The sequence below is a fragment of the Enhydra lutris genome, unplaced genomic scaffold (assembly GCF_002288905.1).
Source record: "Enhydra lutris kenyoni isolate GAN:26980312 unplaced genomic scaffold, ASM228890v2 scaffoldscaffold4, whole genome shotgun sequence".
In the NCBI taxonomy this organism is placed as follows: domain Eukaryota; kingdom Metazoa; phylum Chordata; class Mammalia; order Carnivora; family Mustelidae; genus Enhydra; species Enhydra lutris.
The window spans coordinates 10,379,402-10,405,097 of NW_019154088.1; positions in this window are offsets into that span (position 1 = coordinate 10,379,402).

Below are 25,696 nucleotides of genomic sequence, written 5' to 3' on the forward strand. Positions count from 1 at the left end.
TTGGGATGTAAGTGGACCCCACACACAGTTCAAACCTGTGCTGTTCAAGGGTAAATGCATATGCAGGGGCACTTTGGTGGCACAGTTAAGCTTCCAACTCTTGATTTCAGCTCAGGTCATGATCTCGGGTCATGGGATTGAGTGTGTCAGGCTCCATGCTGGGTGGAGTCCGCTTGAGATTCTCTCTCCCTCCACAACTCCCAACACCAAAAATGCACTCATGTGCACGCTGTCCAAAAAAAAAAAAAATCTTAAAAAGCGTAAATGCAGAAATGGTATTACAGAGACACAAATAGGCTTATATGATAAATATATTCCTTAAAACTCACACCTAAGTTATTTCATTTTAAGTATACTAGAGAAAGCCAAAATGGAAAAAACTAAGAGATACACACCTATAACTACATAAAAATAGTAACTGTTTAAAACTAAAGTAGGATAATTCATTAATTAAATAATTTAAGTGACAGATTGGAGAAAAATCCCTAAATAGACAAATTATTAACCATGACACATAATCCTAAAAACAAAGGAAAAAAGAAAACCACTTAGGGGCACCTGGGTGGCTCAGTGGGTTAAAGCCTCTGCCTTCAACCTTGGTCACCATCCCAGAGTCCTGGGATCGAGTCCTGCATTGGGCTTCTTGCTTGGCAGGGAGCCTGCTTCTCCCTCTGCCTGCTGCTCCCCCTGCTTGTGCTCTCTCTCTCTCTCTCTCTCTGACAAATAAATAAATAAATAAAATATTAAAAAATATTATTAGGCTGAGAGTCTGATCAAAACAGGGAATTGTTAAGCAAGAGCACAAAAGAGGCCAAAATAGATTCATTTATGCTAATCCCATGGAGATTTATCTTAATCTCAATTTTGGCTCTTGGAGAAATGGAATCTTAACCAATCAGGAATCACTGGATCAGCAGTAGTTAGATAATCTGCCTGATAAACCCCTGGCTCCCTAAAGAAAAGTGACCTTGCCATAACCACTTTTTTGCTAGTATAACTTCCTTTATTCTGCTCCTCTCTGCCTGTATATCTCCTTGGAGCTCCTTTCTATTTGCTAGATTGGATGCTGCTTGCTTGATTCATGAATTGTTAAAGCTGATAGATCATTAAAATTGAAATATATAAAAAATACAAAAAAAGTTGTTAGATTTGCTTTCCTCTTACACACTTAACTCTTGATGGAGAGAAAAAATAGACAATGCTTTATCAGTGGGATTTTGTGTTTCCACTTAATAGCAGTTAGCTTTTATTATGTGCTTGGTAATTTAGCTTCTCTTACAATAGTCAGAGTCTGTTAACATTGGAATTTTAAGTGTATTGGGAAGAAACCTTATATAGGTTTCTGTTTCTTAGAAATATTCAGTATTTTAATATCTACTTTGTGTAGATCCCTTTGCCAATTCTGAAGAATGCTGAGACTGAATTTCTGCTCTCCATAAGTTTGCCAGCTGTAAGATGGGCCATGACCCAACACACTAGATGATATGTCCCTGAATGTTGAAGAAACTTCACTGGAGAAAAAAGAAATTCCCAGTAGTAGAACAGTCTGAGTAAACTGGGTGAAGAAGGTGTAATTTGAGCTGGACCCGAAAAGATGAATGGGATTTTTCTTTGTGCTGACTATGCACATAGCATTTTATGTACTTTTTTCTCATTTAATCTTTATAGTAACCCTTTAAGACAGTTTCCATTTGTGTTGTAGAAATGAAGAAACTAGAGATGAGTGTGTATGTTTTTGAGGGGTCTATATATATGAATGAAAATCATTTTTTTAAAAAAAAGGTCTGGAGGGGCACCTGGGTGGCTTAGTAGGTTAAGCCTCTGCCTTCAGCTCAGGTCATGATCTCAGGATCGTGGGATTGAGGCCTGTGTTGTCTGGGTTGGTGACGAGTGGGGAATCTCCTTGAGATTCTCTTCTTTTCCCTCCCCCTCTTTTGTTACCCAAGCTTACACTAGCATGTATGTACACACGCTTTCTCTTTCTAAAATAAATAAAATCTTAAAAAGAAAAAATTAAAGAATACCCAGGGAGGGTGGGGGGGGGAAACGACACACCTGGCTGGCTTTGTTGGAGTGTGCAACTCTTGTTCTCAGGGTTGTGAGTTCAAGCCCCACTTAGGGTATAGAGATCATTTTAGAAAAAGAAAATCTTGGGGCACAGGGGTGGCTCAGTGGGTTAAGCCTCTACCTTCAGCTCAGGTCATGATCTCAGCGTCGGTGGATAGAGCCCCGCATTGGGCTCTCTGCTCAGTGGGGAGCCTGCTTCCCTCCTCTCTGCCTACTTGTGATCTCTTGCACTCTCTCTCTGTCAAATAAGTAAATAAATAAAAATCTTTAAAAAAATCTTAAACAGGGGCGCCTGGGTGGCTCAGTGGGTTAAGCTGCTGCCTTTAGCTCAGGTCATGATCTCAGGGTCCTGGGATCGAGCCCCGCATCAGGCTCTCTGCTCAGCAGGGAGCCTGCTTCCTCCCCTCTCTCTGCCTGCCTCTCTGCCTACTTGTGATCTCTCTCTGTCAAATAAATAAATAAAATCTTTAAAAAAAAATCTTAGATAGGTACTTATTTGGAAAAAACACGAAATCACCAGAATTACTGAGTTTATATTAGTCTGTCCTGGTAGAAAAACAGCAATTTTCTAATATTATTATATCCACAAAGGGTATAACATTTTTTGGATACTGCATTGTTAAAATTAGGGGAAAATGTGTTAATAGAAAATGCTCAAGATTTCAGTTATTTGGGAGGTTGGATGTATAGAGAGTATGACTGTTATTTTTTATTTATTTCAAAATGCTAAGTATTTCCTTTTCCCCTGTTTATGAGATGTGACATTTACTCATAATGGTGGTGACAAGGCAGTGTTAGTTTTGCTTTCGAAGTGCTTTTTGTTCCAGGTCACAAAGTTAAGTACTGGTGCAGGAAGGATTTGAACTCAGACTCTCTTGGTTCAAAGTTCTACATCTTGCCTACTGTGCTGTAAAAATGGAGAGACAGGAATTCTAAAGGAAGAAGCAGAGTTTACATAGGAAAGTCAGTATAAAGTATGTTAGGATGTAGTAGTAAACCATTGTGATTGAAGGGAATGTTTATAGCAGGAAATGATGGGAAATAGATGATGAAGGGGAGCTCTTTGAGACCACAGTGTGGATTATCTTGAAAATCAGGACCATTGGGGGCCTGTGTGGCTGGGTTGGTTAAGCACCTGTCTTTGGCTCTGGGTCTTGGGACCCAGTCCTGCATTGGGCTCCCTGCTCAGCGGGGAGTCTCCTTCTCCCTCTTCTTCTGCCACTGCCGGTGTTTGTGCTGTCTCTCTCAAATAAATAAATAAATAAATAAAATCTTAAAAAAAACAAACAAACACAAAACAACTAGGACCATTAATGGACATGAGGATAGATGAAAATAATTTATTTATTTTACAAATGTTAAAGGATCATTCTTGAGATGAGTGAGTGAACTTGGAGCATTATGGTTTATTCTTTACAGAGGGTTTTTTTTTTTTTTTAGTTTTGTTTTGTTTTTCGAGAGGGAGAGAGTGCAAGCAGGGTGGGGGGATGGAGGGAGAGGAAGAGAGAATCTTTTTTTTTTTTTTTAAGATTTTATTTATTTATTTGACAGAGAGAGATACAGCGAGAGAGGGAACACAAGCAGGGGGAGTGGGAGAGGGAGAAGCAGGCTTCCTGCCAAGCGGAGAGCCCGATGTGGAGTTTGAACCCAGCACCCTGGGATCATGACCTGAGCTGAACGCATCCACTTAACCACTTAACCCAGGTGCGGCCAGAGAATCATAAGCAGGCTCGATCTTATGACCCTGAGATCGTGAACTGAGCCAAAATCAAGAGTCTTCCCGATGCTTAGCTGACTGAGCCACCCAGGCGCTCCTACAAGGGTTCTTTAGCCTTAGCTGATCCTTATAATATACCAGATTCTTTTCAGAGGAGAGGATAAAGTCATGTCTTAGCAATTCCTTTATTTTTTTTAATATCTTAGCAATTCTACTCAAATTTTATCTACGATGCTTCTTTGAGAATGTTAACAAACACCACTTTTTGTTGTGGTAAATATGCATAACAAAATTTACCAGTTTACCAATTTAACCATTTTTAATAGTACATAATAGTACAAAAACATTCACATTGTTATGCATCACTGTCATCTGTCTCCAGAACTTTTTCATCTTTCCAAACTGAAACTCTTTACCCACTAAACACAAATTTTCCATTCTCTTTTTCTCTAGTCCTTGTAATTACCATTCTACTTTTTGTCTCAATGAACTTAAGTTCATGAGTTACCTCATATAAGTTGAATCATGTAAACTGTTTGTCCTTTTGTGTCTAGCTTATTTTACGTGGCATGTTTTCAAGGTTCATCAATATTATAGCCTGTGTTAGAATATACTTCCTTTTTGAAGCCTGAATAATATTCCATTGTATGTATATACTACATCTTTATCCATTCATCTATCTTTGCTTCCTCGACTCATTGGATGTTTAATGTTGTAGTTTAGCCTCCGTGTGTTTGTGTTCTTCTCATTTTTTTTTCTTGTGATTGATTTCTAGTTTCATATCACTGTGGTTGGAAAAGGTGAATGCTATGATTTTAGTTTTCTTAAATGTATTGAAGGTTGTTTTGTGGTCTAGCATGTGATCTGTTTTGGAGAATGTCCCATATGCACTTGAAAAGAATGTGTATTCTGTAGTTTTGGGGTGGAAAATCTGACATGTCCATCTGGTCCAATGTGTCATTTAAAGACATTTTGCCCTTATTGATTTTCTGCTTGTGATAATCTGTCCATTGATCTAAAACGAGATGTTAAAGTACCCTACTATTATTGTATTACTATCAGTTTCTCTTGTTATGTCTGTTATATTTCTATTATTTACTTAATTGCTTCAATGTTGGGTGTAGATATTTATTTATTTATTTAAAGATTTTATTTATTTGACAGAGAGAGATCACAAGCAAGCAGGCAGAGAGAGAGGGGGGAGCAGGCTCCCTGCTGAGCAGAGAGCCCGATGTGGGGCTTGATCTCAGGATCCTGAGATCATACCTGAGCCGAAGGCAGAGGCTTAACCCTCTGAGCCACCCAGGTGCCCCTGGGTGTAGATATTTAAAATTTTTCATCTCCGGGGCGCCTGGGTGGCTCATTGGGTTAAGCGTCTGCCTTGGGCTCGGTTCATGATCTCAGGGTCCTGGGATCAAGCCCTGCATCAGGCTCTCTGCTGAGCAGAGATCCTGCTTCCCCCTCTCTGCCTGTCTCTCTGCCTGCTTGTGATCTCTGTCTGTCAAATAAATAAATAAAAATTCTAAAAAAAATTATTTCCTCTTGTTGGATTGACCCCTTTATCATTATGTAATGCCCTTGTCCCTTGTTACAGCCTTTGTTTCAAAGTCTGTTTTGTCTGATATAAGTATTGGTTGGCTACCTTATCTGTTTATCTATGGTTGGAACCTTATGTTACTTCCCTATCTTGGCTGTTGTACTTAATGGTGCAGTAAGAATAGGGGTACATAAATCTTATTGGATTAGTGTTTTTGTTTTCTTTGCGTGAATACTCCAAAGTGGAATTAGTGGGTCACTTGGTATTTCTGTTTTTAAAGTTTTGGGGAACCTCCGTACTATTTTCCAGAGTGGCTGCTCCAGTTTACATTTCTGTCACCAGTCCAGGAGGGTTGTCTTTTCTCCACATCCTCACCAGCACTGGTTATTGCTTGTCTTTTTAATATTACTTGATATTTTTTGATTCTGACTAGTATGAGGTGATAGCTCATTGTGGTTTTGATTTGCATTTCCTTGATGATTAGTGACTTGAACATCTTTTCATGGGTCAGTGGGCTGTCTGTATGTCTTTGGAAAAAATGCCTATTTAGGCCCTCTGCCCATTTTTATTTTTTTAAAAAATTTTTAATTTTTGAAAAAGATTTTACTTATTTATTCGAGAGAGAGAGGGGCAGAGATAGCAAGAGAGAGCATGAGTGGGGAAGACAGGGAAAAGCAGGCTCCTCGATGACCAAGGAACCTGATGCAGGGCTCAGTACCAGGACCCTGGGATCATGACCTGAGCTAAAAGCAGACACCTGACTGACTGAGCCACCCAGGTGCCCTGGTGGTTGTTCTTTGGTGTTGAATTGTGTGAATTCTTTGTATATTTTGGATATTAACTCCCTATCAGATATATTGTTTGCAAATATTTTCTCCCATTCTGTTTTGTTAATAGGTTTTTTGTTTTTGTTTTTGTTATGGGAAAGCTTTTTAGTTCAATGTATCTAGTCCCAGTAGTTAAGTTTTGCTTTTATTTCCCTTGCCCAAGGAGACAGATGAGAAAATATTGCTGAGGTTGATAATCCAATAGATTGCTGGCTATATTTTCTTTTAGGAGTTTTAGGGTTTCATGTTTTACATTTAGGTCTTTAATTCATTTTTTTAAAAAGAAGATTTATTTGAGAGAGAGAGAGCGAGCAGGAAGAGAGGCAGAGGGAGAGGAGGAGAATATTACGGAGAATCCCTGCTGAGCACACAGCTCAATCTCTTTACTTTTGTATGTGGTGTAAGAAAGTGGTCCAGTGTCATTTTTTTGCGTGTAGCCAGCCATCCAGTTTTCCCAACACCATTCATTGGACAGACTGTCTTTTCCAGTTGTTTGTTCTTGCCTCCTTTGTGGTCAATTAATTGAGCATATGATTGTGGGTTTATTTCTGTGTTGTCTATTCTATTTCATTGATCTATGTGTCTCTTTTTGTGCCGGTAACAAAGTATTTTCATTTGAAGCTTTATAGCATAGTTTGAAATCTGGGATTGTGATACCTCCAGCTTTGTTGTTCTTTCTCGATTGCTTTGATTGTTTGGGTCTTTTGTGATTCTGTACAAGTTTTATAATTATTCTAGTTTTATGGAAAGTCTTACTGGTGTTTTGATAGTGATTGCATTGAGTCTGTAGATTGCTTTAGGTGGTGTGAACATTTTAACAATATTCTTCCAACTGTGAGTATGTATACCACTACTTTATAAATCTAGTAAATCTCTCAGTTGTCCTTTGGGTTTAAGGAAAAGTTCTTGATAATCCATCACTACCACTTACTTAATTTATTACATGTTGATATAAATTGTGGTAGGAAGGACCTTGTCATTAGGAGAGTGATATTAACTATTAAGTTATAATATGGGAAACTACTTAGTTGGATGATTGGCTCTTATTTTTCATGTAGTTTTTTTTTTGTTTGTTTGTTTTTTTTTTTTTTTTAATGACATGACCACCATTATGTTATCCAAATGTTGCATATATCCATCTGGAAGATGGGAATCATCACTGTATTTCTGTTCCTTGGTTTTCTGCTGCTAGGAACTATTTCTCTTATGTTTTCTAGTTTTGACTAGAGATACGCTTAATACTGGTCATTTAACCTTTTTAGTCAGTCTACTTTCTTCAATTCATTGATGCAAATGAATTTTAATGTTATTAATGGAAACCTTGCTCACTTTAGCAATCCCATAATGTCATGGTCATTCTGAGTGGAAATATTTCCCATTGTGGTTCACATAAAAAGTTGAGTGAAGTAAGTAATACTTTTTCATAAAATAGAATATTAAAGTTTTTTTTTTTTTTAAGATTTTATGTATTTGAGAGAGATCATGCATGTGTAACAATGAGTGGGGTTAGGGGGAGAGGGAGAGGGAGAAGCACACTCTTCCCGCTGAGCAGGGACCCTGAGATCCTGACTTGAGTTGAAGGCAGATGCTTAACCAACTGAGCCACCCAGGTGCCCCAGAATATTGAAGTTTTAATATTTCTCTAAAAGAAATACCTCTAGAAAAAGTCAAAGTCAAAGCAGTGAAAACTAAAAACCACTAAATAATGTGTTAATAGGCAAAATTTTTTTTTTAAGATTTTATTTATTTATTTGACAGAGATCACAAGTAGGCAGAGAGGCAGGAGAGATAGAGAGGAAGGGAAGCAGGCTCCCTGCTGAGCAGAGAGCCCGACGTGGGGCTCGATCCCAGGACCCCGGGATCATGACCTGAGCCGAAGGCAGAGGCTTTAACCCTGAGCCACCCAGGTGCCCCAGGCAAATTTTTTTTTAAAGATTTGATATATTCATTTGACAGAGAGTGCACAAGCAGGGGGAGCAGCAGGCAGAGGTAGAAGGAGAAGGAGGCTTCTTGCTGAGCAAGGAGCCCAAAGTGGGGCTCGATCCCAGGACCCCCTGGGTCATGACCTGAGCCAAAGGCAGACGCTCAACTGACTGAGCCTTCCAGACACCCCAATAGGCAAATTTTTAACCTAAGTACAAAGTTGTCTAAACGGTTGCCAAAGAGGTCTGTTTATCTGAGTTATTATAATTATATACCTCCTAAGGAAATGTATAGTGACGTTTGGTATCACATTTTTTTTTAAGATTTTATTTGTTATTTGACATACAGAGAGAGATCACAAGTAGGCAGAGAGGCAGGCAGAGAGAGGTGGGGGAATAAGGCTCCCTGCTGAGCAGAAAGCCCAATGTGGGGCTTGATCCCAGGACCCTGAAACCAGGACCCGAGCCAAAGGCAAAGGCATAACCCACTGAACCACCCAGGCGCCCCATTGGTATCACTTTTTAGAATTAGCTAGAAACAGTTGGTGTGTTCAATGCAGAATGACAGTATTGGTTTATATGATAGGCAGAATATGTTAGCTTACCTTACACACTTCAAAATGGAAATCAAGAAGATAGGAGGTGAGCTTCTTAAGGGACATTTTTACTTTTTATAGTCTATGCATATTACAGAATCTGGCACCTAGAATTAGAAGGCACTTAAGGAAATATTTGTGAAATGAAAGAATGTGAATAGACAATTGCTTTCACACATTAACTCAATCAAGTAAAATTGCCTCTTCTTTTTGGTACATCCCCAACTCTGCCAGTCTTTTAATTTGTCCCTTCTCTGTTCTGCTAATCACTAAAACATTTCCTAAATTATAAAATTTGTTGACATCTTTTGTTGTTGTGTCCTTTACTAATCCTCTTGTCCCTTCTTTTCCTTTCTTTAGGCTTCATTGTCATCTTTTTCCTTTTTAAAAATGATTTTACTGTTGTTTTAGAAGAGATTAGAAAGGCAAAGAGAGAAACGTATCTGACTAGTCTACTATTCAGTTTTATTCAGTTAACATTTTAATATAAACATTTTTCCAGTTAATTAACATCCTTCTAAATCGAGAAAACAGGGGCACCTGGGTGGCTCAGTTGGTTAGGCGTCTGCCTTCCCCTCAGGTCATGATCCCAGGGTCCTGGGATTGAGCCCCGTATTGGGCTCCCTGCTTGTTGGGAGAGCCTACTTCTCCCTCTTCCTCTGCCACTTGCCCTGCTTGTGCGCTCTGTCTCTCGCTCGCTCTATACTATACATTTCCTTAAACTTTTATTATCCCCTGTTGTTGGAAACTTGGGTGTTACTATTACTATTTAAGGAAACTAGGATAAAATTTTGGTGCATAAAATGTTTTCTCAGCCTGAAGGTGTTTCCTTAGGAGCAATACTTAGATATAGCTTCTGGGGCAGTTAAAAAGCTATTAATTATAAAAGTTAAACATGTTCATTGTAGAGCATTTGAAGAATGTAAGGAGTATTAAAGAGCAAGTCAGCTTTAATTACATAATGCTGTGATAACACTGCTTTAATATTTTGGTGTAGGGGCCTTTGGGTGGCTCAGTTGTTAAGCATTTGCCTTCTGCTCTGGTCATGATCCCACGGTCCTGGGAGTGAGCCCTTCATCAGGCCCCCTGTTCAGCAGGAAGCCTGCCTCTCTCTCCACTCCCCCTGTTTGTGTTCCCTCTCTCATTGTGTCTCTGTCAAATAAGTAAATAAAAATCTTAAAAAACAACACAAAACATTTTGGTGTATTTCTTTCTAGAGATATATATTATCTGTCTTTCTGTATATCCTATACATTTAAAGTGTTAGGGCTCTTTCCAGTGGTTATACTATTTTATTTTTTCATGAGCAAAGTATGTCAATTGACTGTACTTGACAGGATTAAGCATATGCATTTTCCCATCATTCATAAATGTATGTTTCTTTAGAGTGAAACAATGTCTACAGTGTCTACAATTAATCTCCTCCCAGTTTTTCTTAAATTCAATAGGCTTTTGTCCTCATTACTCTTCTAAAATTAAACTTTGTGACCATATTATCTCCACATTGCTAAATCTAGCAGTCTTCTCATTCTACATGATCTCTCAGCCCCTATGCCATTGTTGATTACTTTCTTGCTCTTGAACTGAATCCATTTTACCACTTGCTTTCAGGACATCACATTCTCCTAGTTCTACTCCTATCTCAGGGTCTGTCCTAACTACTGTGTGCTAGTTCCTCCTAATCCTCCTACCTTTTAATGTTAGAATGCTCCAGGGCTCACATCTTGGTTATCATCTTTAAAAAAAAACTTACTTGCTCAGCTCATTTAGTTTCTTACACTTTCAAATTGATATCTCCATTTTTGGCCTTTTCTTTGAAGTGTGGACTCATATTCAGTTACCTTACCCAACATCTCCAGTTAGATATCTAATAGTTTTTAAATTTGTCCAAAACTGAGCCCTAATCTCCTTCTAACCCCAAATTTCCAGTTCCCTACCCACCCTCTTGGAGCGAGGAGTCATACAGTAGTCAAGTTGTGGTCACCTTGTCTTATTTATTAATTGCCTAGGTGAGTAGCTACAGAAGTGCCTTAGAATTAGAGGACAGTTAAGCCTTGTGGTTTAGCATACTCAGAAAATACGTGCAGAGATATTCAGGGTCCATGGTGGACATTAAGTAATCTGTTTGTTCTTCCCCCAGTTATTCCTCTGATCTCATTTTTCACTTATTGTTCTCCTCTGTCACTTTTCTTTAGCTTTAATGCTTCCTTGCTGTCCCTCAAACACTCTGGGAAAGCTTCCACCTGCAGGCCTTTGCCTGGAATATTCTTCCCTCTGATATGGCTTATTCCCTGACCTCTTCTCTTTACTTAAATGTCACCTTTTCATTGAGTCCTTAATCACACTATTTAAACTTATAACCCTTATCAACATTGCTAATCTCCTTTTCTACATTATTTCCATAGCCCTTAGTCACCATATAACTTATTATTTTTTAAGATTTTATTTATTTAACAGAGAGATACACAGTGAGAGAATGAACACAAGTAGGGAGAGTGGGAGAGGGAGAAGCAGGCTTCCCCTCAAGCAGGGAGCCCAATGCAGGGCTCGATTCCAGGACCCTGGGATCATGACCTGAGCCGAAGACAGTTGCTTAACCACTGAGCCACCCAGTCTCCCCGTATATTACTTATTTGTCTCTTCTCCCCATCCTTAGACTAGAATCCTGTATAACCTCCAGAGGGACAGTGATTTTTATCTATTTTGCTCACTGCTGTATCCTTTAGCACCTAGAAGAGTGCCTGACATTTGGTAGGGCTAACTGTGAATGTTAAGAACATAGCATAATGTTATTTAAAAGCTAATGCAGGGGCGCCTGGGTGGCTCAGTGGGTTAAAGCCTCTGCCTTCGGCTCAGGTCATGATCCCTGGGTCCTGGGATCGAGCCCCACATCGGACTCTCTGATAAGTGGGGAGCCTGCTTCCTCCTCTCTCTCTGCCTACTTGTGATTTCTGTCTGTCAAATAAATAAATAAAATCTTAATTAAAAAAAAAAGCTAATGCAATAATACCTTACGTTCTTCCTTTCCAACTGGGGCCTGGCACATGGCTCCTGCAAAGAAGGGTGGTGAGAAGAGGAAGGGCCATTTTGCCATCACTGAAGTAGTGACCAGAGAACACACTGTCACCATTAACAAGTACATTCATTGAGTGGACCTGAAGACGTGTGTCCTTTGGACACTCAAAGAGACCCAGAAATTTGCCATGAAGGAGATGGGAACTCCAGATGTGTGCATTGTCATCAGGCTCAGCAAATCTGCCCGGGCCAAGGGGATAAGGAATGTCCTATACCATATCTGTGTGTGTTTATCCAGAAAACATAGTAAGAATGAAGATTCACCAAACAGGGTCTGTATATTGGTTACCTGTGTTCCTGTTGGCACTTAAAAAAAAAATCTGCGGGTAATCATTGTGGATAAGAACTTACTGCTGATTGTCAAATAAAGCTCTAAAGCCACACACACACACACACACACACACACACACGTAATACAGTCTTAGAACATGAATAGAAATGTGTCTAGGGGCACCTGAGTGGCTCAGTGGGTTAAAGTCTCTGCCTTCGGCTCAGGTCATGATCCTAGGGTCCTGGGATCGAGCCCCACATCAGGCTCTCTGCTCAATAGGGAGCCCGCTTCCCTTCCTCTCTCTCTGCCTGCCTCTCTGCCTACTTGTGATCTCTGTCTGTCAAATAAATAAATAAAAATCTTTAAAAAAAAGAAAAAAAATGTGTCTAGAATAGTAATTCTTTTTTTTTTTCTTTACATATTTTATTTATTAAAAAGAGGGAGAGCACACATGCCCTTGAGTATGGGGAGGAGCAGAGGAAGAGAATCTTCAGGTAGACTCCGCACTGAGCTCAGAGCCAGATACAGGGTATGGGGCTCACCCCCCAGATCATGACCTGAGCCGAAATGAAGAATCTGATGCTCATGGGGCGCCTGGGTGGCTCAGTTGTTGAGTGTCTGCTTTCAGCTCAGGTAATGATCCCAGGGTCATGGGATCTAGCCCTTCATTGGGCTCCCTGCTCAGCAGGGAGTCTGCTTCTCCCACTCTCACTCCCCCTGCTTGTGTTCCCTCTCTCCTTGTGTGTGTCTCTCTGTCTGTCAAATAAATAAATTAAATCTTAAAAAAAAAAAAAAAAAAAGTCTGACGCTTAACCAACGAAGCCACCCAGTGCCCCTAGAATAGTAGTAATTCTTGATTTGGGGAGTTCAAGGACAGTTGTAAAATTTAATGAAAATTATATGGATTCCCTCGTAATTAAAAACATAATTACCAGACCTGGGGCCGCCTGGGTGGTTCAGTGGGTTAAGCCTCTTCTTTCGGCTCAGGTCATGAACTCAGGGTCCTGGGATCAAGCCCTGCATTGGGCTGTCTGCTGAGCAGGGAGCCTGCTTCCCCCCTCCCTCTGCCTGCCTCTACCCCTACTTGTGCTATCTCTATCTCTATCTCTCTGTCTCTCTGTTTCTGTCTCTCTGTCTCTGTGTGTGTGTCTGTCTCTCTCTCTCTCTCTGTTAAATAAATAAATAAGAAATTAAAAAAAATTTACCAGACCTAAAGTGAACTTCTTTAATTGCTAGTAATGTTGAACATTTTTAAAAAAAGATTTTATTTATTTATTTGACAGAGATCACAAGTAGGTAGAGAGGGAGAGAGAGGAGGCAGCAGGCTCCCTGCTGAGCGGAGAGCCCTATGTGGGGCTTGATCCCAGGATCCTGGGATCATGATCTGAACTGAAGGCAGAGGCTTTAACCCACTGAGCCACCCAGGCGCCCCAATGTTGAACATTTTTAATGGTTTTTAAAAATAGCTTTCTTTCTAAATTTCCTTATTTTTTCCATTTATTTGTCAGGATATATTTGTGGATATGTATGTAATTAATATATGTATATTTTCATTTCCTGTGTTCATCTTAGTTTACAGAACTTAAAATTTCTATTCAGTCATGTGTTTTCTTTGTTTCTAAGCTTAGAAAATGGTTCTATTTTCTCCTTCCTGCCCAGAGATTTGATAAATACTCACTTTTGTTTTGTTTTAGCTTCCTCCTAACAAAAATGAAAGGGTGTGTTGAGACCATAGAGTTTAGGAAATCATAGCCATATGGTTAGTAACTGAGGGCATGGGTGTGGAAGAGATTGTTCAGGAAGAGTGTTTAGCCAGAGAAAAGGCAGGGAGAGGAAACCTCTGCAGAAATGTGTAGATAGATAATCTGCAAAGGATGAGTTAAATAAAAGAGGTTAAAAAGGAAGTCAGTGGTAGGAAAATAAGGAGAGAGGGACATAGAGCCCATGGGAGACAGAAGTTTTAGGAAGGGTAGAGTGATCAGTAGTATCAGTTACCTTAGCACAAAGATGGAACACCTAATGATAAGAACTGAAGAGTGGTTGTTGGGTTTGGCCACTAGAAATTCACTGGTGTTTTAGTGGAGAATGTTTTAATAAGGAATATTTTAGTGGAGAGAGGAAAGTGTAGTACAAGTGCCTATAGTTGTAGACTCTTAAGAGTTTAAGCAGGGAAAGGATGGAAAGAGAGTGGGTTACACCTTCTGGGAGGGGTAGAGTCAAAGGTGTGTGTGTGTGTGTGTGTGTGTGTGTGTGTGTGTGTGTGTGTGTGTGTTTTTGTTTTTAGGAGGGGAAGAGTTGAGCATATTCATAGAACGTGGAAATGGTGGAGGAAAGACAGATATTGTGGGTGGGGGAAAAGAAGTTACTTGAAGATTCTGCAGGTAGTTGGGGGATCTAGGCTTAAGGGTTTGGGTGGGGACTATTTTCAGAAAGCACAGGTACTCCTTCCTTTAAGATGGATAGGAAGGAGGTAAGTTGAGGATAAAGGAGTAGGAGAGAAAAAATTTGGAGGTGATTATGCTTCTTTGCCACTTTTTAGCTATGTGTTTTATAATCCGTGGACAACTTGGGTTTTAGTTTTCTTACTGTGAAAGAATATTAATGGTTGCCTTGATTGTTTTATAGACTTCATATGAGTTAAAAATGAAGAAAGTAGATGTTAAAATGCTTTAGAAACTTAAAATGTTACACAAATCTGTAGCTTATTGTTAGCAACGTGTTTGAGAAAGTTATCTGCTTTTAATATAGTCTGTAAAGATCATTAAATCTGGAGCGCCTGGATGGCGCAGTGACTTATGCATCCTACTCTTGGTTGCCACTCAGGTCTGATCTCAGGGTTGTCAGATGTAGCCTGTTTTGGGCTCCCTGCTCAGTTTGGAGTCTCCTTGGGTTTCTCTCTCCCTCTTCCCTTCCCCCTTGTGTGTACATGCACATACTCTTTCTCCCTCTCAGATAAATAGGTCTTTACAAAAAAAACTTACTAAACCAGAATTTTTTTTTTTTTAAAGATTTTATTTATTTATTTGAGAGAGAGAGAATGAGAGACATTGAGAGCGCGTAAGTGGAGAAACGTCAGCGGGAGAAGCAGACTCCGTGTCAAGCAGGGAGCCTGATTTGGGAGTCCCGGGACTCCAGGATCATGACCTGAGCGGGAGGCAGTCGCTTAACCAACTGAGCCATCTGGGCGCCCCAAACAGAATGTTCCTAATAGCAAGAAGGTGAGGTGTTTTAGGACCATAATGTGAAAGTCTTAGGACTCTCAAGCTTTATCTTATATCTGGAAAGGTTTCTTTTGAGTCAGGAATGTGTCACTGCTGCTGACATTAGCACTTGAGATCATTTAAAATGTTGACGGCGGGAATAACTAGGGGAAAATGTGTGGAAAGAAATCTCCTTCGAAACAAAGTAAAGTGAATTTTTCAGTAGTTTAGATTTGGCATGAGACTGCAGGAATTCTACATTCTCTTGTGTCTTCTGCTTGTTCACTTCTGAAAACATTTAAAAAACTTTTGAGAAAAGCTAAACTTCAAGTTTTTACGAATTCTTAAGGTTTTGGTGCCTTAGATTAATTTATGCTTACCTCTTTTCTGCCATCTTTCTATGTGGCCGTAATGGTGGGTGTGAATGTCCTGGCAGATGCACACAAGAGCATTAACAATGCTGAAAAGAGAGGCAAATGCCAGGTTCTTTTAATTTTATTTTTATTTTTTAAGATTTTATTTATTTATTTGACAGATAGACATCACTAGTAGGCAGAGAGGCAGGCAGGGTGGGGTGGAAGCAGGCTCCCCGCTGAGCAGAGAGCCAGATGTGGGACTCAGTCCCAAGACCCTGAGATCATGACCTGAGCGAAAGGCAGAGGTTTAACCCGCTGAGCCACCCAGGTGCTTCTGCCAGGTTCTTTTTAGGTCACGCTCCAGAGTCATCGTTTCTCATGGTGATGACAGAGTATGATTAAATTGGTCAGTTTGAAATCATTAATGATCAGGGAGCTGGGAAAATTGTTTTGATCCTCACAGGAGCTTAAACAGAGATGGAGTGATCAGCCCCAGATTTGATGTACAACTCAGAGATCTAGAAAAATGGCAGAATAATTTCGTCCAGTTCCTGCCAGTTTGATTTCATTGTACTGACAACCTCAGCTGGCATCATGGACCATGAAGAAGCAACTGAAAACACACAGGAGGGAAAATCCTGGGATTCTTTTTCTAGGGTTGTAATACACATGTGCAAATAAAATTCCTCACTGGGGAAAAAAAAGCTTTTGAAAAAATGAAACTTCAAGTTTTTATGAAATCTTAAGATTTGGTGCCTCAGACGGATTTATGCTTAGCTCTTTTCAGCTTTATCTGTGTCCTTATGACATATAGGTTCAGTTTTTATATGTAGTGAGTCTATCACATGGTATTTAGTTAAAAAAAAAAAAAGGTTTGTGTTGTGCTCTTCCCTTCTCTGTTTCTCTCTCTCTTTTTTTGGCATTGTGTTTTCTTAGCACTTTAGATTCCATTAGCATTTCCATTCCTTTGCCCTTGGTTATCATCAGTCCTAGATTTCTGTTTATGATTTCTGGGTGCTGAGGATGACTGGAGAAAACCATATAATTGAGCTAATTGTTCCACTACTGACTAATACATGCTGCTTAGTCTGATTTGACCCTTGATGTTATAGTTAATTACCATGAACATTTCATGGGATATTGACTCTTTCTCATTCCCTTGACAAAAATGTGCATGATATTGTTTCATTTTTGTACCCCTGTTAATTTATTCAAATATATTTGAGTGCCTACTATATGTCAGCCACTATGCTAACAAGTAGAAAATAGTAAGAGGGAAACAGTTAAAGTGCCAATTACAATACATTAGTGTGGAAAAAGATAAAATACTAATTTGACTTGGTGATTAAGAAGTTATAGTGAGGGGTGCCTGGGTGGCTCAGTTGTTAAGTGTCTGCCTTTGACTCAGGTCATGATCCCAGGGTCCTGAGATTGAGCCCTGCATCACTTAGGGCTGCCTGCTCAGTGGGAAACCTGCTTTTCCCTCTCCCACTCCCCCTGCTTGTGTTCTCTCTCTTGCTGTCTCTGTCAAATAAATAAATCTTAAAAAAAAAAAAAAAAAAAGAGAGAAGTCATGGTTATCCTAAAAGTAGTATTAGTAGGGAGTTAAGATGGAATCCCCCTTATAGTTGGTGGAAGAACAAATGGCAGGTGATAAAGGAGGAGGGTAGAGAGAGGAGTGGGGAGGGAGTACAGAAGGGAGCACAGGAGTGAGAGGGAGGAAGATGGGGAGTGTTGGACCTGAAGGACGAAGGGAAGAGAAAGTGGGGAGCGAGAAGGAGAGGAAAAGAATTATTTCTTTGTGAGAAGGTTTGCTGAGAAGGCTGGATAGGAGCCAGGAAGGACTTTGTTTTTACGTTAAAACCTCACCTTGTATACTTGGTGAGGGAAAGGTGCTAATAAGGAAAGAGAGGTTGAAGATTCAGGATATGGTATGTCGGATAGAGCAAGGTGTTGAATGAGGCAGGAAGCAGGTGGAAGTCATGATGTGGGTCAGGAATACAGATGGATGGGTTGGCTTTGTACAGGAGGAGGAATGCCTCATTTTTTGGGACCGAAATAAAAATAGGGAGATGTATGAATATAGATAAAGTTATAGGTAGGGAAATCTGGGTAGAGGGAGGGTATGCCTGATAGTTTGCATATCTTTATAAGGTCAGGAGCAAGGTTGTTGGTTGAGTGAAGGGCCTGGACAGGGGATGATGGGGGTGGGGGGGGCTTCAGTTGAGAAAATAATTAAGAGTTGTTGAGGGGAGGGGCGCCTGGGTGGCTTTTTTTTTTTTTTAAAGTAAACTTTCTGTTCAACAGGGGGGCTTGAACTCATGACCCTGAGATCAGGAATCTCATGCTCTGCCTACTGAGCCAACCAAGCACCCCTGCTTTGGGGTTTCTTAATGTCTTTTTTTTTTTTTTTGAAGTCTGGTTATACCATTTCTGTCCCATCTATGCCCTGATTTCATCCTCTTCTTTGTATATGCTTTTCCTTACCTTATGGTGTCATCTCATGTATGGTCCCATGTTTTTTTATATATATACTATATATATATATATATATATATATATATATTTTTTTTTTTTTTTTTTTTAATTTTTTTTTTTTTTTTTTGACAGAGAGAGAGAGTGCTTTGTTTTTGTAGCAGGGGGAGTGGCATGGAGAGGGAGAAATAGGCTCTAGAAGAGCAGGAAGCTGGACGTGGAGCTCGATCCCAGGACGCTGGGATCATGGCCTGAGCCGAAGGCAGCCGCTTAATTGACTGAGCCATCCAGGTGGCCCTGGTCCATTTTTTTTTTTTTTTTTAAGATTTTATTTATTTATTTGACAGGCAGAGATCACAAGCAGGGGGAGAGGCAGGCAGAGAGAGAGGAGGAAGCAGGCTCCCTGCTGAGCAGAGAACCTGATGTGGGGCTCGATCCCAGGACCCTGGGATCATGACCTGAGCCGAAGGCAGAGGCTTTAACCCACTGAGCCACCCAGGTGCCCTGGTCCATGTTTTCTAAGGCCTTTTCTCTGGCAGTTAGTTCAGATTCTGTTCTTGCTTCCCACCGGCACAACTCCCTCTTACTATTCCCATTCTATTGAGAGAAGGCGTGCATTTTCATGTAAGAGAGAGAATCCTTGGGCTAACCTCTTAGTAAGCTCTTTCTTCCTAGGCTGATGGCCATTCTGTAGGACTGGTGACCTTTGGGTCAGGTGCATGCCTCTGAACCAGGATCATGTGGTATTTATATGGAGATTAGGAGATTATATGAAATAAGACACTGCCACACAGCTCTTTAATATGCAGAGGGCTGTTAGTTCAGCTTTTACCTTGAGGGAGAACTGTGATTTTGTTGACCAATCTGGTGAGAACTAGATTGCTTAGAAGACCAGGGTTTACCTCAATAAGGGCATCTAAGATTTTTATTTATTTATGTATGTATGTATGTATGTATATATGTATTTATTTATTTATTTGACAGAGAGAGAGAGATCACAAATAGGCAGAGAGGCAGGCAGAGGGAGAGGAAGGGAAGCAGGCTCCCCGCTGAGCAGAGAGCCCGACGCGGGACTCGATCCCAGGACCCTGAGATCACGACCCGAGCCGGAGGCAGCGGCTTAACCCACTGAGCCACCCAGGTGCCCTCAATAAGGGCATCTAGATAGGTTCCTTGAAAGTAGTAGACTTTTAAGAATGAGAGGATTGGCTGCTGGGAAGATGGTGGAGTAGGAGGACCCTGGGCTGAAGTCTTGCCATGGGGCCATCTAGAGAGTCCCCACATTGGCATGAATAACCCAGAAAACAACCGGATAGCTGGCTGAACAGACTTTCTGCAGCTTGACATAGACAAGAAGCCACAGCGAAGCAGATCCACCCTCGCAATTGCCCATGGCAAGATCCTATCAAAGCAGTGCCACAAAGCCTGGCAGTGTGTGTGCAGCTCAGACAAGGGTCAGCACCACTCTGAAGTGAGTCCTGCTCCTGGGAGAGGGGAAGAGAACCACATAGCAGTCTGACTGTCACCCCAGTAGTGGGCTGGAGTCAGGCACCTGGTTTGAATACAGGCCCCACACACCAACAAAAGCTTCTCAGGGGACAACACTGGGAAAGTGCCTACAGTTTGGTGCTACTTCATCTCTGGCAAATGCCTGGTCTTGCTCAACTCAAGCCCAAGGCAGCCCCGGACTGGCTCACTAACACTGTGGGGACCAGACTCTGCTCACAACAGGCAGAGAGCCATTGCAGGCTGGACTGAAGACAAACACAGCTCTGCCACAACAGGAGGGGGCAGACAACACACAGGGGAGACCCCCTGAAGTGCCACGTTCTGGGGAACAGGGGACAATGCACAGCAGGTCACTGCAGGCCCTCTTCTTCATAAAGCCACTACCGTCAAGTGCAGGAGAGAAACAGACCCAGAATTAGAATGTGGAGATAGGATTATGTCCCAGATGAAAGAGCAGAACAAAATCACAGCAAGAGACCTAAACAAAATGGAGATGAGTAATATGTCTGATTGTGAATTTAAAGTAATGCTCATAAAGATGCTCGCTAGAATTGAGAAAGGAGTGCAGAACCTCCATGAGACCCTCCACCAAGAGATAGTAGATGTAAAAAAGAACCAATTAGAGCTGTTGGACTCCCTAAATGGAAATAAAAATAGACCACCTGGAATAAATAGCAAACAAGAGGAAGTAGAAGACGCATTAGCCACCTGGAGGACAGAGTCATGGAAAGTAACCAAGCAAAGCAGATGAGAGGGGGGAGAAAAAACACAAAATGAGAATAGACCCAGGGAACTAAGCAACACTGTCAAGCATAACAGTTGCATGATAGGGATCCTAGAAGAAGAAGAGTGAGAAAAGGGGGCAGAAGATTTGCCTGAAGAAATAATAGCTAAAAACTTCCTGAATTTGAGGCAGGAAAGAGAAATCCAGATCCAGGAGGCACAAAGAGCCCCCAACAAAACCAACCCAAAGAGGTCTGCAGCAAGACAGAAGTAAATAATATGGCCAAAAGTAGTGATAGAGAATTTTAAAAGCAACAAGAGAAAGGAAAGCAGTGACATACAAGGGAAACCCCATACAGTTGTCAGTGGGTTTTTTAGCAGAAACTCTACAGGACAGAAGGGAGCAGCATGATAAATTCTAGCAGCTGAAAGGAAAAGATCTATAGCCAAGGATACTCTATCCAGCAAGGCTTTCATTTAGAATAGAAGGAGAGATACAGTTTCCTGGGGAAAAAAAGTTAAAAGTAAAACCAGCCACATCCCTGTCACACATGCCATCAGGTGGGTCCCAAATTCATAGTCAAGCCGCCCTCCTGACCGAGTCACCATGCACAGCCTGCCACCTGCTCAGTGCCAAGTCAACACACCTTCACCTCAGATTGCCAAGGGCTCAAACTGGCACTCTTCCTCTCAAAGTCCAGCCCTGTACTCAAGTTTGTGCACAAAAGTGGACATAATTATAATAGCAGAATGAAGCAATCCAAACAGTGACACTAATTCTGTCGAATATATAATGGATAAAAGGAGTGTGCTAGGCCGACAATATCTCTAACAAGCGCATCAAAGGACAGTACATACAGCATGATTCTGGTTAGTAAGAGAAGCAAACTGGGGAAAAATAAAACAAGATGAAATCAGAGAGGGATACAAACCATAGAGACTCTTAAGCATAGGGAACAAACTGAGGGTTGTTGGAGGGGATGGGGGTGTGAGAATGGAGTAACTGGGTGATGGGCATTAAGGGGGACACTTGATGGAATGAGCACTGGGTGTTCTGTGCAACTGATGAATCACTGAACTCTGCCTCTGAAACTAATAATACATTACATCTTAATTGAATTTAAATTAAAAAAAGGAAACCCACACACACACACAAAAGAATGAGAGGGTTTCTGTATGAGGAGGTTAGGGAGAATGATGTTGATATGATAGACAATGAAGACAGAAGATGCTAAAGCAGTGGAAATTGTATATGCAAAAGGTTCAGGTAAGAAAAGTGTGGGCCATATTTAGTTCAGCATATAGTAGTAATGAGAAAGAAAGATAAATCCAGAGTATTGAGGTCTTTTTATGCTAAGCCAAGGAGTTGAGGTACAACATGATGTTCATTGTTTAGTTGTCTTGAAGTTCTCGCTAACCTTAAAATCACTATGAGAATTTATGAATGAGTGAAGTTCAGTCTAGAGAAGTGCTGTAATTTTTTTTCTTGTAGTCAAGACTACATGACTTTCAGATCTTAATTTTGTGACACTAGTATTCTATTCATTTATTTGTAAGACTTATGTGAGTTTTACAGAAGTTTTGAGATATAATTCACATACCATAAAATTCATTTAAAGTATACAGTTCAGTGGTTTTTAGTATATTCACAGTTGTGTACCCAATCTTACCCCCAAATTTAGAACATTTTCATAACATCAAAAAGAAAACTTAATGGGGCACCTGGGTGGCTCAGATGGTTAAGCACCTGCCTTCGGTTGAGGTCATGATCTCAGGGTCCTGGGATGGAGCCGGTATCGGGCTCTCAGCTCAGTGGGGAGTCTGTGTCTCCCTCTCCCTCTGCCTCTGGGGATATTGCATGGGGGAAGGGGAGAATAGAAAGTGACTGCTAAATGGGAATAAGGTTCCTTTTTTTTTTTTTTTAAGATTTTTTTTATTCATTTGAGAGAGCGAGTACAAGCAGGAGAGGCAGAGGGAGAGAGGGAGACACAGACTCCCCACTGAGCTAAGAGCCCAACATGGGGCTTGATCCCAGGACACTGAGGTGCAATATCCTCAGTCCTAGGTAACCAGTATTCTACTTTGTGTCTCTATAGGTTCATTCAATAGGAGGTCCTTTGTGATTGAGTTTCACTTATAATTTTTTAAAAGATTTTATTTATTTTTTTGACAGAGGTCACAAGTAGGCAGAGAGGCAGGCGGGTGGGGGGGCAGGCTCCCTGCTGAGCAGAGAGCCCGATGCAGGGCTCGATCCCAGGACTTGAGAACATGACCTGAGGCGAAGGCAGAGGCTTTAACCCACTGAGCTACCCAGGCACCAACTTACAATGTTTTCAAAGTTTATCCATGTTGTACCTTGTATTGGTAGTACATTCCTTTTTGTGGCTAAATAATATTTAGTTGTTTGGATATACCATATTTTGTTTATCCATTCATTAGTTAGTGAACAATTGCATTGTTTCCCCTTTTTGGCTACTATAAATAATACTAATAGAAACATTCATGTACTTTTTTTGTGTGTGTGTGAAAATATTTTCATTTTTCTTGAATATATACCTAGTAGTGGAATTACTGGGTCATATTTAACCTTTTGTGAAACTGCCAAACTTTTTCAAAGCATCTGTACCATTTTACATTCTCACCCAACAGTATGAAGGTCCTAATTTCTCCACATTCTTGTCAACACTTATAAGTATCTGTCTTTTTTTATTTATTGTTTTTTTGAAGATTTACTAATTTTTTTATTTTTTAGAGAGGAGTGTGCAAGAGTGAGCACAAGTTGGGGGAGGGACGGAGGGAGAGAATCTCTAAGCAGACTCCCCGCTGAACATAGACCCCAGTGCTGGGCTTGATCTCTCCTATGAGAACTCCTGTGTGATCTCTTATGAGATCACAACCCCAGCCGAAACCAAGAGTTGGATGCTCAACTGACTGAGCCACCCAGGCCCCCCTGCTTTTTAAAAAAAGATTTATTTATTTATTTTAGAGAGTGCAAGAGAGTGGGAGCGCATGAGTGGGGAGAGTGGCAGAGGGAGAGAATCTTAAAGCAAACTTCCTGCTAAATGCAGAGCCCATCATGGGGCTCAGATTCCATGACACGTGGGATTACGACCTGAGCCGCAACCGGGAGTCGGTCGGTCATTCAACTGACTGAGCCACTCTGGCGCCCCAGTATCTGTCTTTTAAATTATAGCCATCTTAGTCTGAGGGAAGTAGCATCTCACTGGGGTTTTGATTTGCATTTCCCTGATCACTAATGACTTTGAGCATATTTCCATTTGCTTTTATTGACCATTTTTGTTTATCTTCTTTGGTGAACTGTCTGTTCAAGTCATTTACCCATTTTTGAATTGGCTTGGAGTTTTTTGGTTGTTGTTGAACTATAAGAGTTCTTTATGTATTTTGGGTATTAATCCAGGATCTCTGATTTGCAGATATCTTCTCCCATTCTGTGGATTGTCTTTTCAATATCATAATAGGATCCAAACCCAAGATCATGAAGATTTTCCCTGTTTTCTTACAGAAGTTTTACAATTTTAGTGTTTGTGTTTAGATCATTGGTTTGTTTTGAAGATTTTATTTTTTTAAGTAATCTTTACACACAACATGGGGCCCGAACTCAGAATGGCCAGATCAAGAGTGTCATGCTTCACTGACTGAGCCAGCCAAGTGCCCCTAGATTATTGACCTGTTTTGAATTAATTTTTGCATATGGTATGAGATAGAGGTCCACCTTCATTCTTCTGCGTGTGTATAGCCAGTATACTTGATATTCTGTGATTTAATAAAGTATTTTCTTCATACTTTGGGTAGTAGGACATTTCTTCATACCTAATAAACTGGCATAAGCTCCCATTCAAAATACTATCATGAAATGAATATGGAACATACTATTAGAATTGGAATATTAGAGTTGTAAAGTTCCATACAGATTTTTTTCAGTTCCTCTCATTTTATAAATATAGAAACAAAGACCTGGAGAAGTTAATTGATGTTTAAGGCTGTGTAGCTCTCGGTTAAAGATGCTTTAACCCAAGGATTAGCAAACCTTTCCTGTAGAGGACCAGATAGTAAATATTTTAGGCTTTGTGGGACAAGAGGCAAAATAGGGTATTGTGTAGGTACTTTTGTAATGAGAAAAAACAAATTTCCACAAATATTTTTATTAATGAATTTCAAAATATAATTAATAGAATCTCTCCCTCTTCTTTTTGGTAATACATATCTACTAATGAGAAAAATGGAGGATGTTTTTGGGGGGCGGGGAGGATAACATTTTATTTGATGTTCAAAATTAGCATTCCTTAGCATCAGAACTGATTAGAAATATTCATCTGTTATTGTTGAACTGTTTGAAGTTCTGTATATTTTTTAAGAGATAAGGAGGAAGAATCTTAACCCTGCTTCATGCTGGATGTGGCCAGTTGCTGGGCTTGATCTCAGCAACCCTGACATCATGACCTGAGCCAAAATAGTTGGGTTCTTAAGCAACTGAGCCACCCAGGCACCCCTGTATTTCATCTTCGAAAATGTCTTTTGCACAGAAAGTTACTGCCAAATACTGATACATGTTTCTTATTGAGCATGTACTTTCTTGGAAAGCATATAGAGAATTACTAGATTTTTCTCCTTGGTATTTGCCTTTTTGATATGAATTGCAGATTAATCACTTCAGTTTAAGAGTAGGTGGAAACCTTCAGCTGCACAGGCACAGGTAAATAGATTTTGAAATAGGGAAATACACTTTTAATTGTACTAAGGTCTGAAAACACTGCTAAAACCATAGTTTGAACTTGTAACATAGATCTGTTTTGAATTTGTATAGGAATGGCATCTTTTTTACCTTTTTTTCCCATTTTAGTTTATTGAGATATAATTGACATAAAGCGCTATTGAGATATAATTGACATAAAGCACTATTATTTTGGAGCATAGTGACTTACATACATTGTAGAGTGATTAAAATGGTAACTTAACATTCATCATCTCATATGGATACAAAAAAAGCAAAATGGGAGAAAGTCTTTTTTTTTTCTCTTTCTTTCTTTTTGTTTTACTTGTGAAAGGAACTTTTAGGATTGAGTCTCTGAGCAGCTTTCAAATAAATATACCATATAGCAGTTTTAACTATAGTCATCTTGTATATTATATCCCCCCAGCACTCATTTATCTTATAACTTGAAGGTTGCACCTTTTGACCACTTTCACCCAGTTCCACTAGCCCCACAACTCTCTTGCCCAGGTAATGTCAAATCTGGTCTCTTTTTTGATGAGGTGTTTTGTGTGTGTGTGTGTGTGTGTGTGTGTGTGTGTGTGTGTTAAAGGTTCCATAGATAAGTAAGATCATGCAGTATTTGCCTTTCTAACTTATTCATTTAGTGTAATGCCCTCAGGGTCCATTTGTGTTGTTGCAAATGGCAG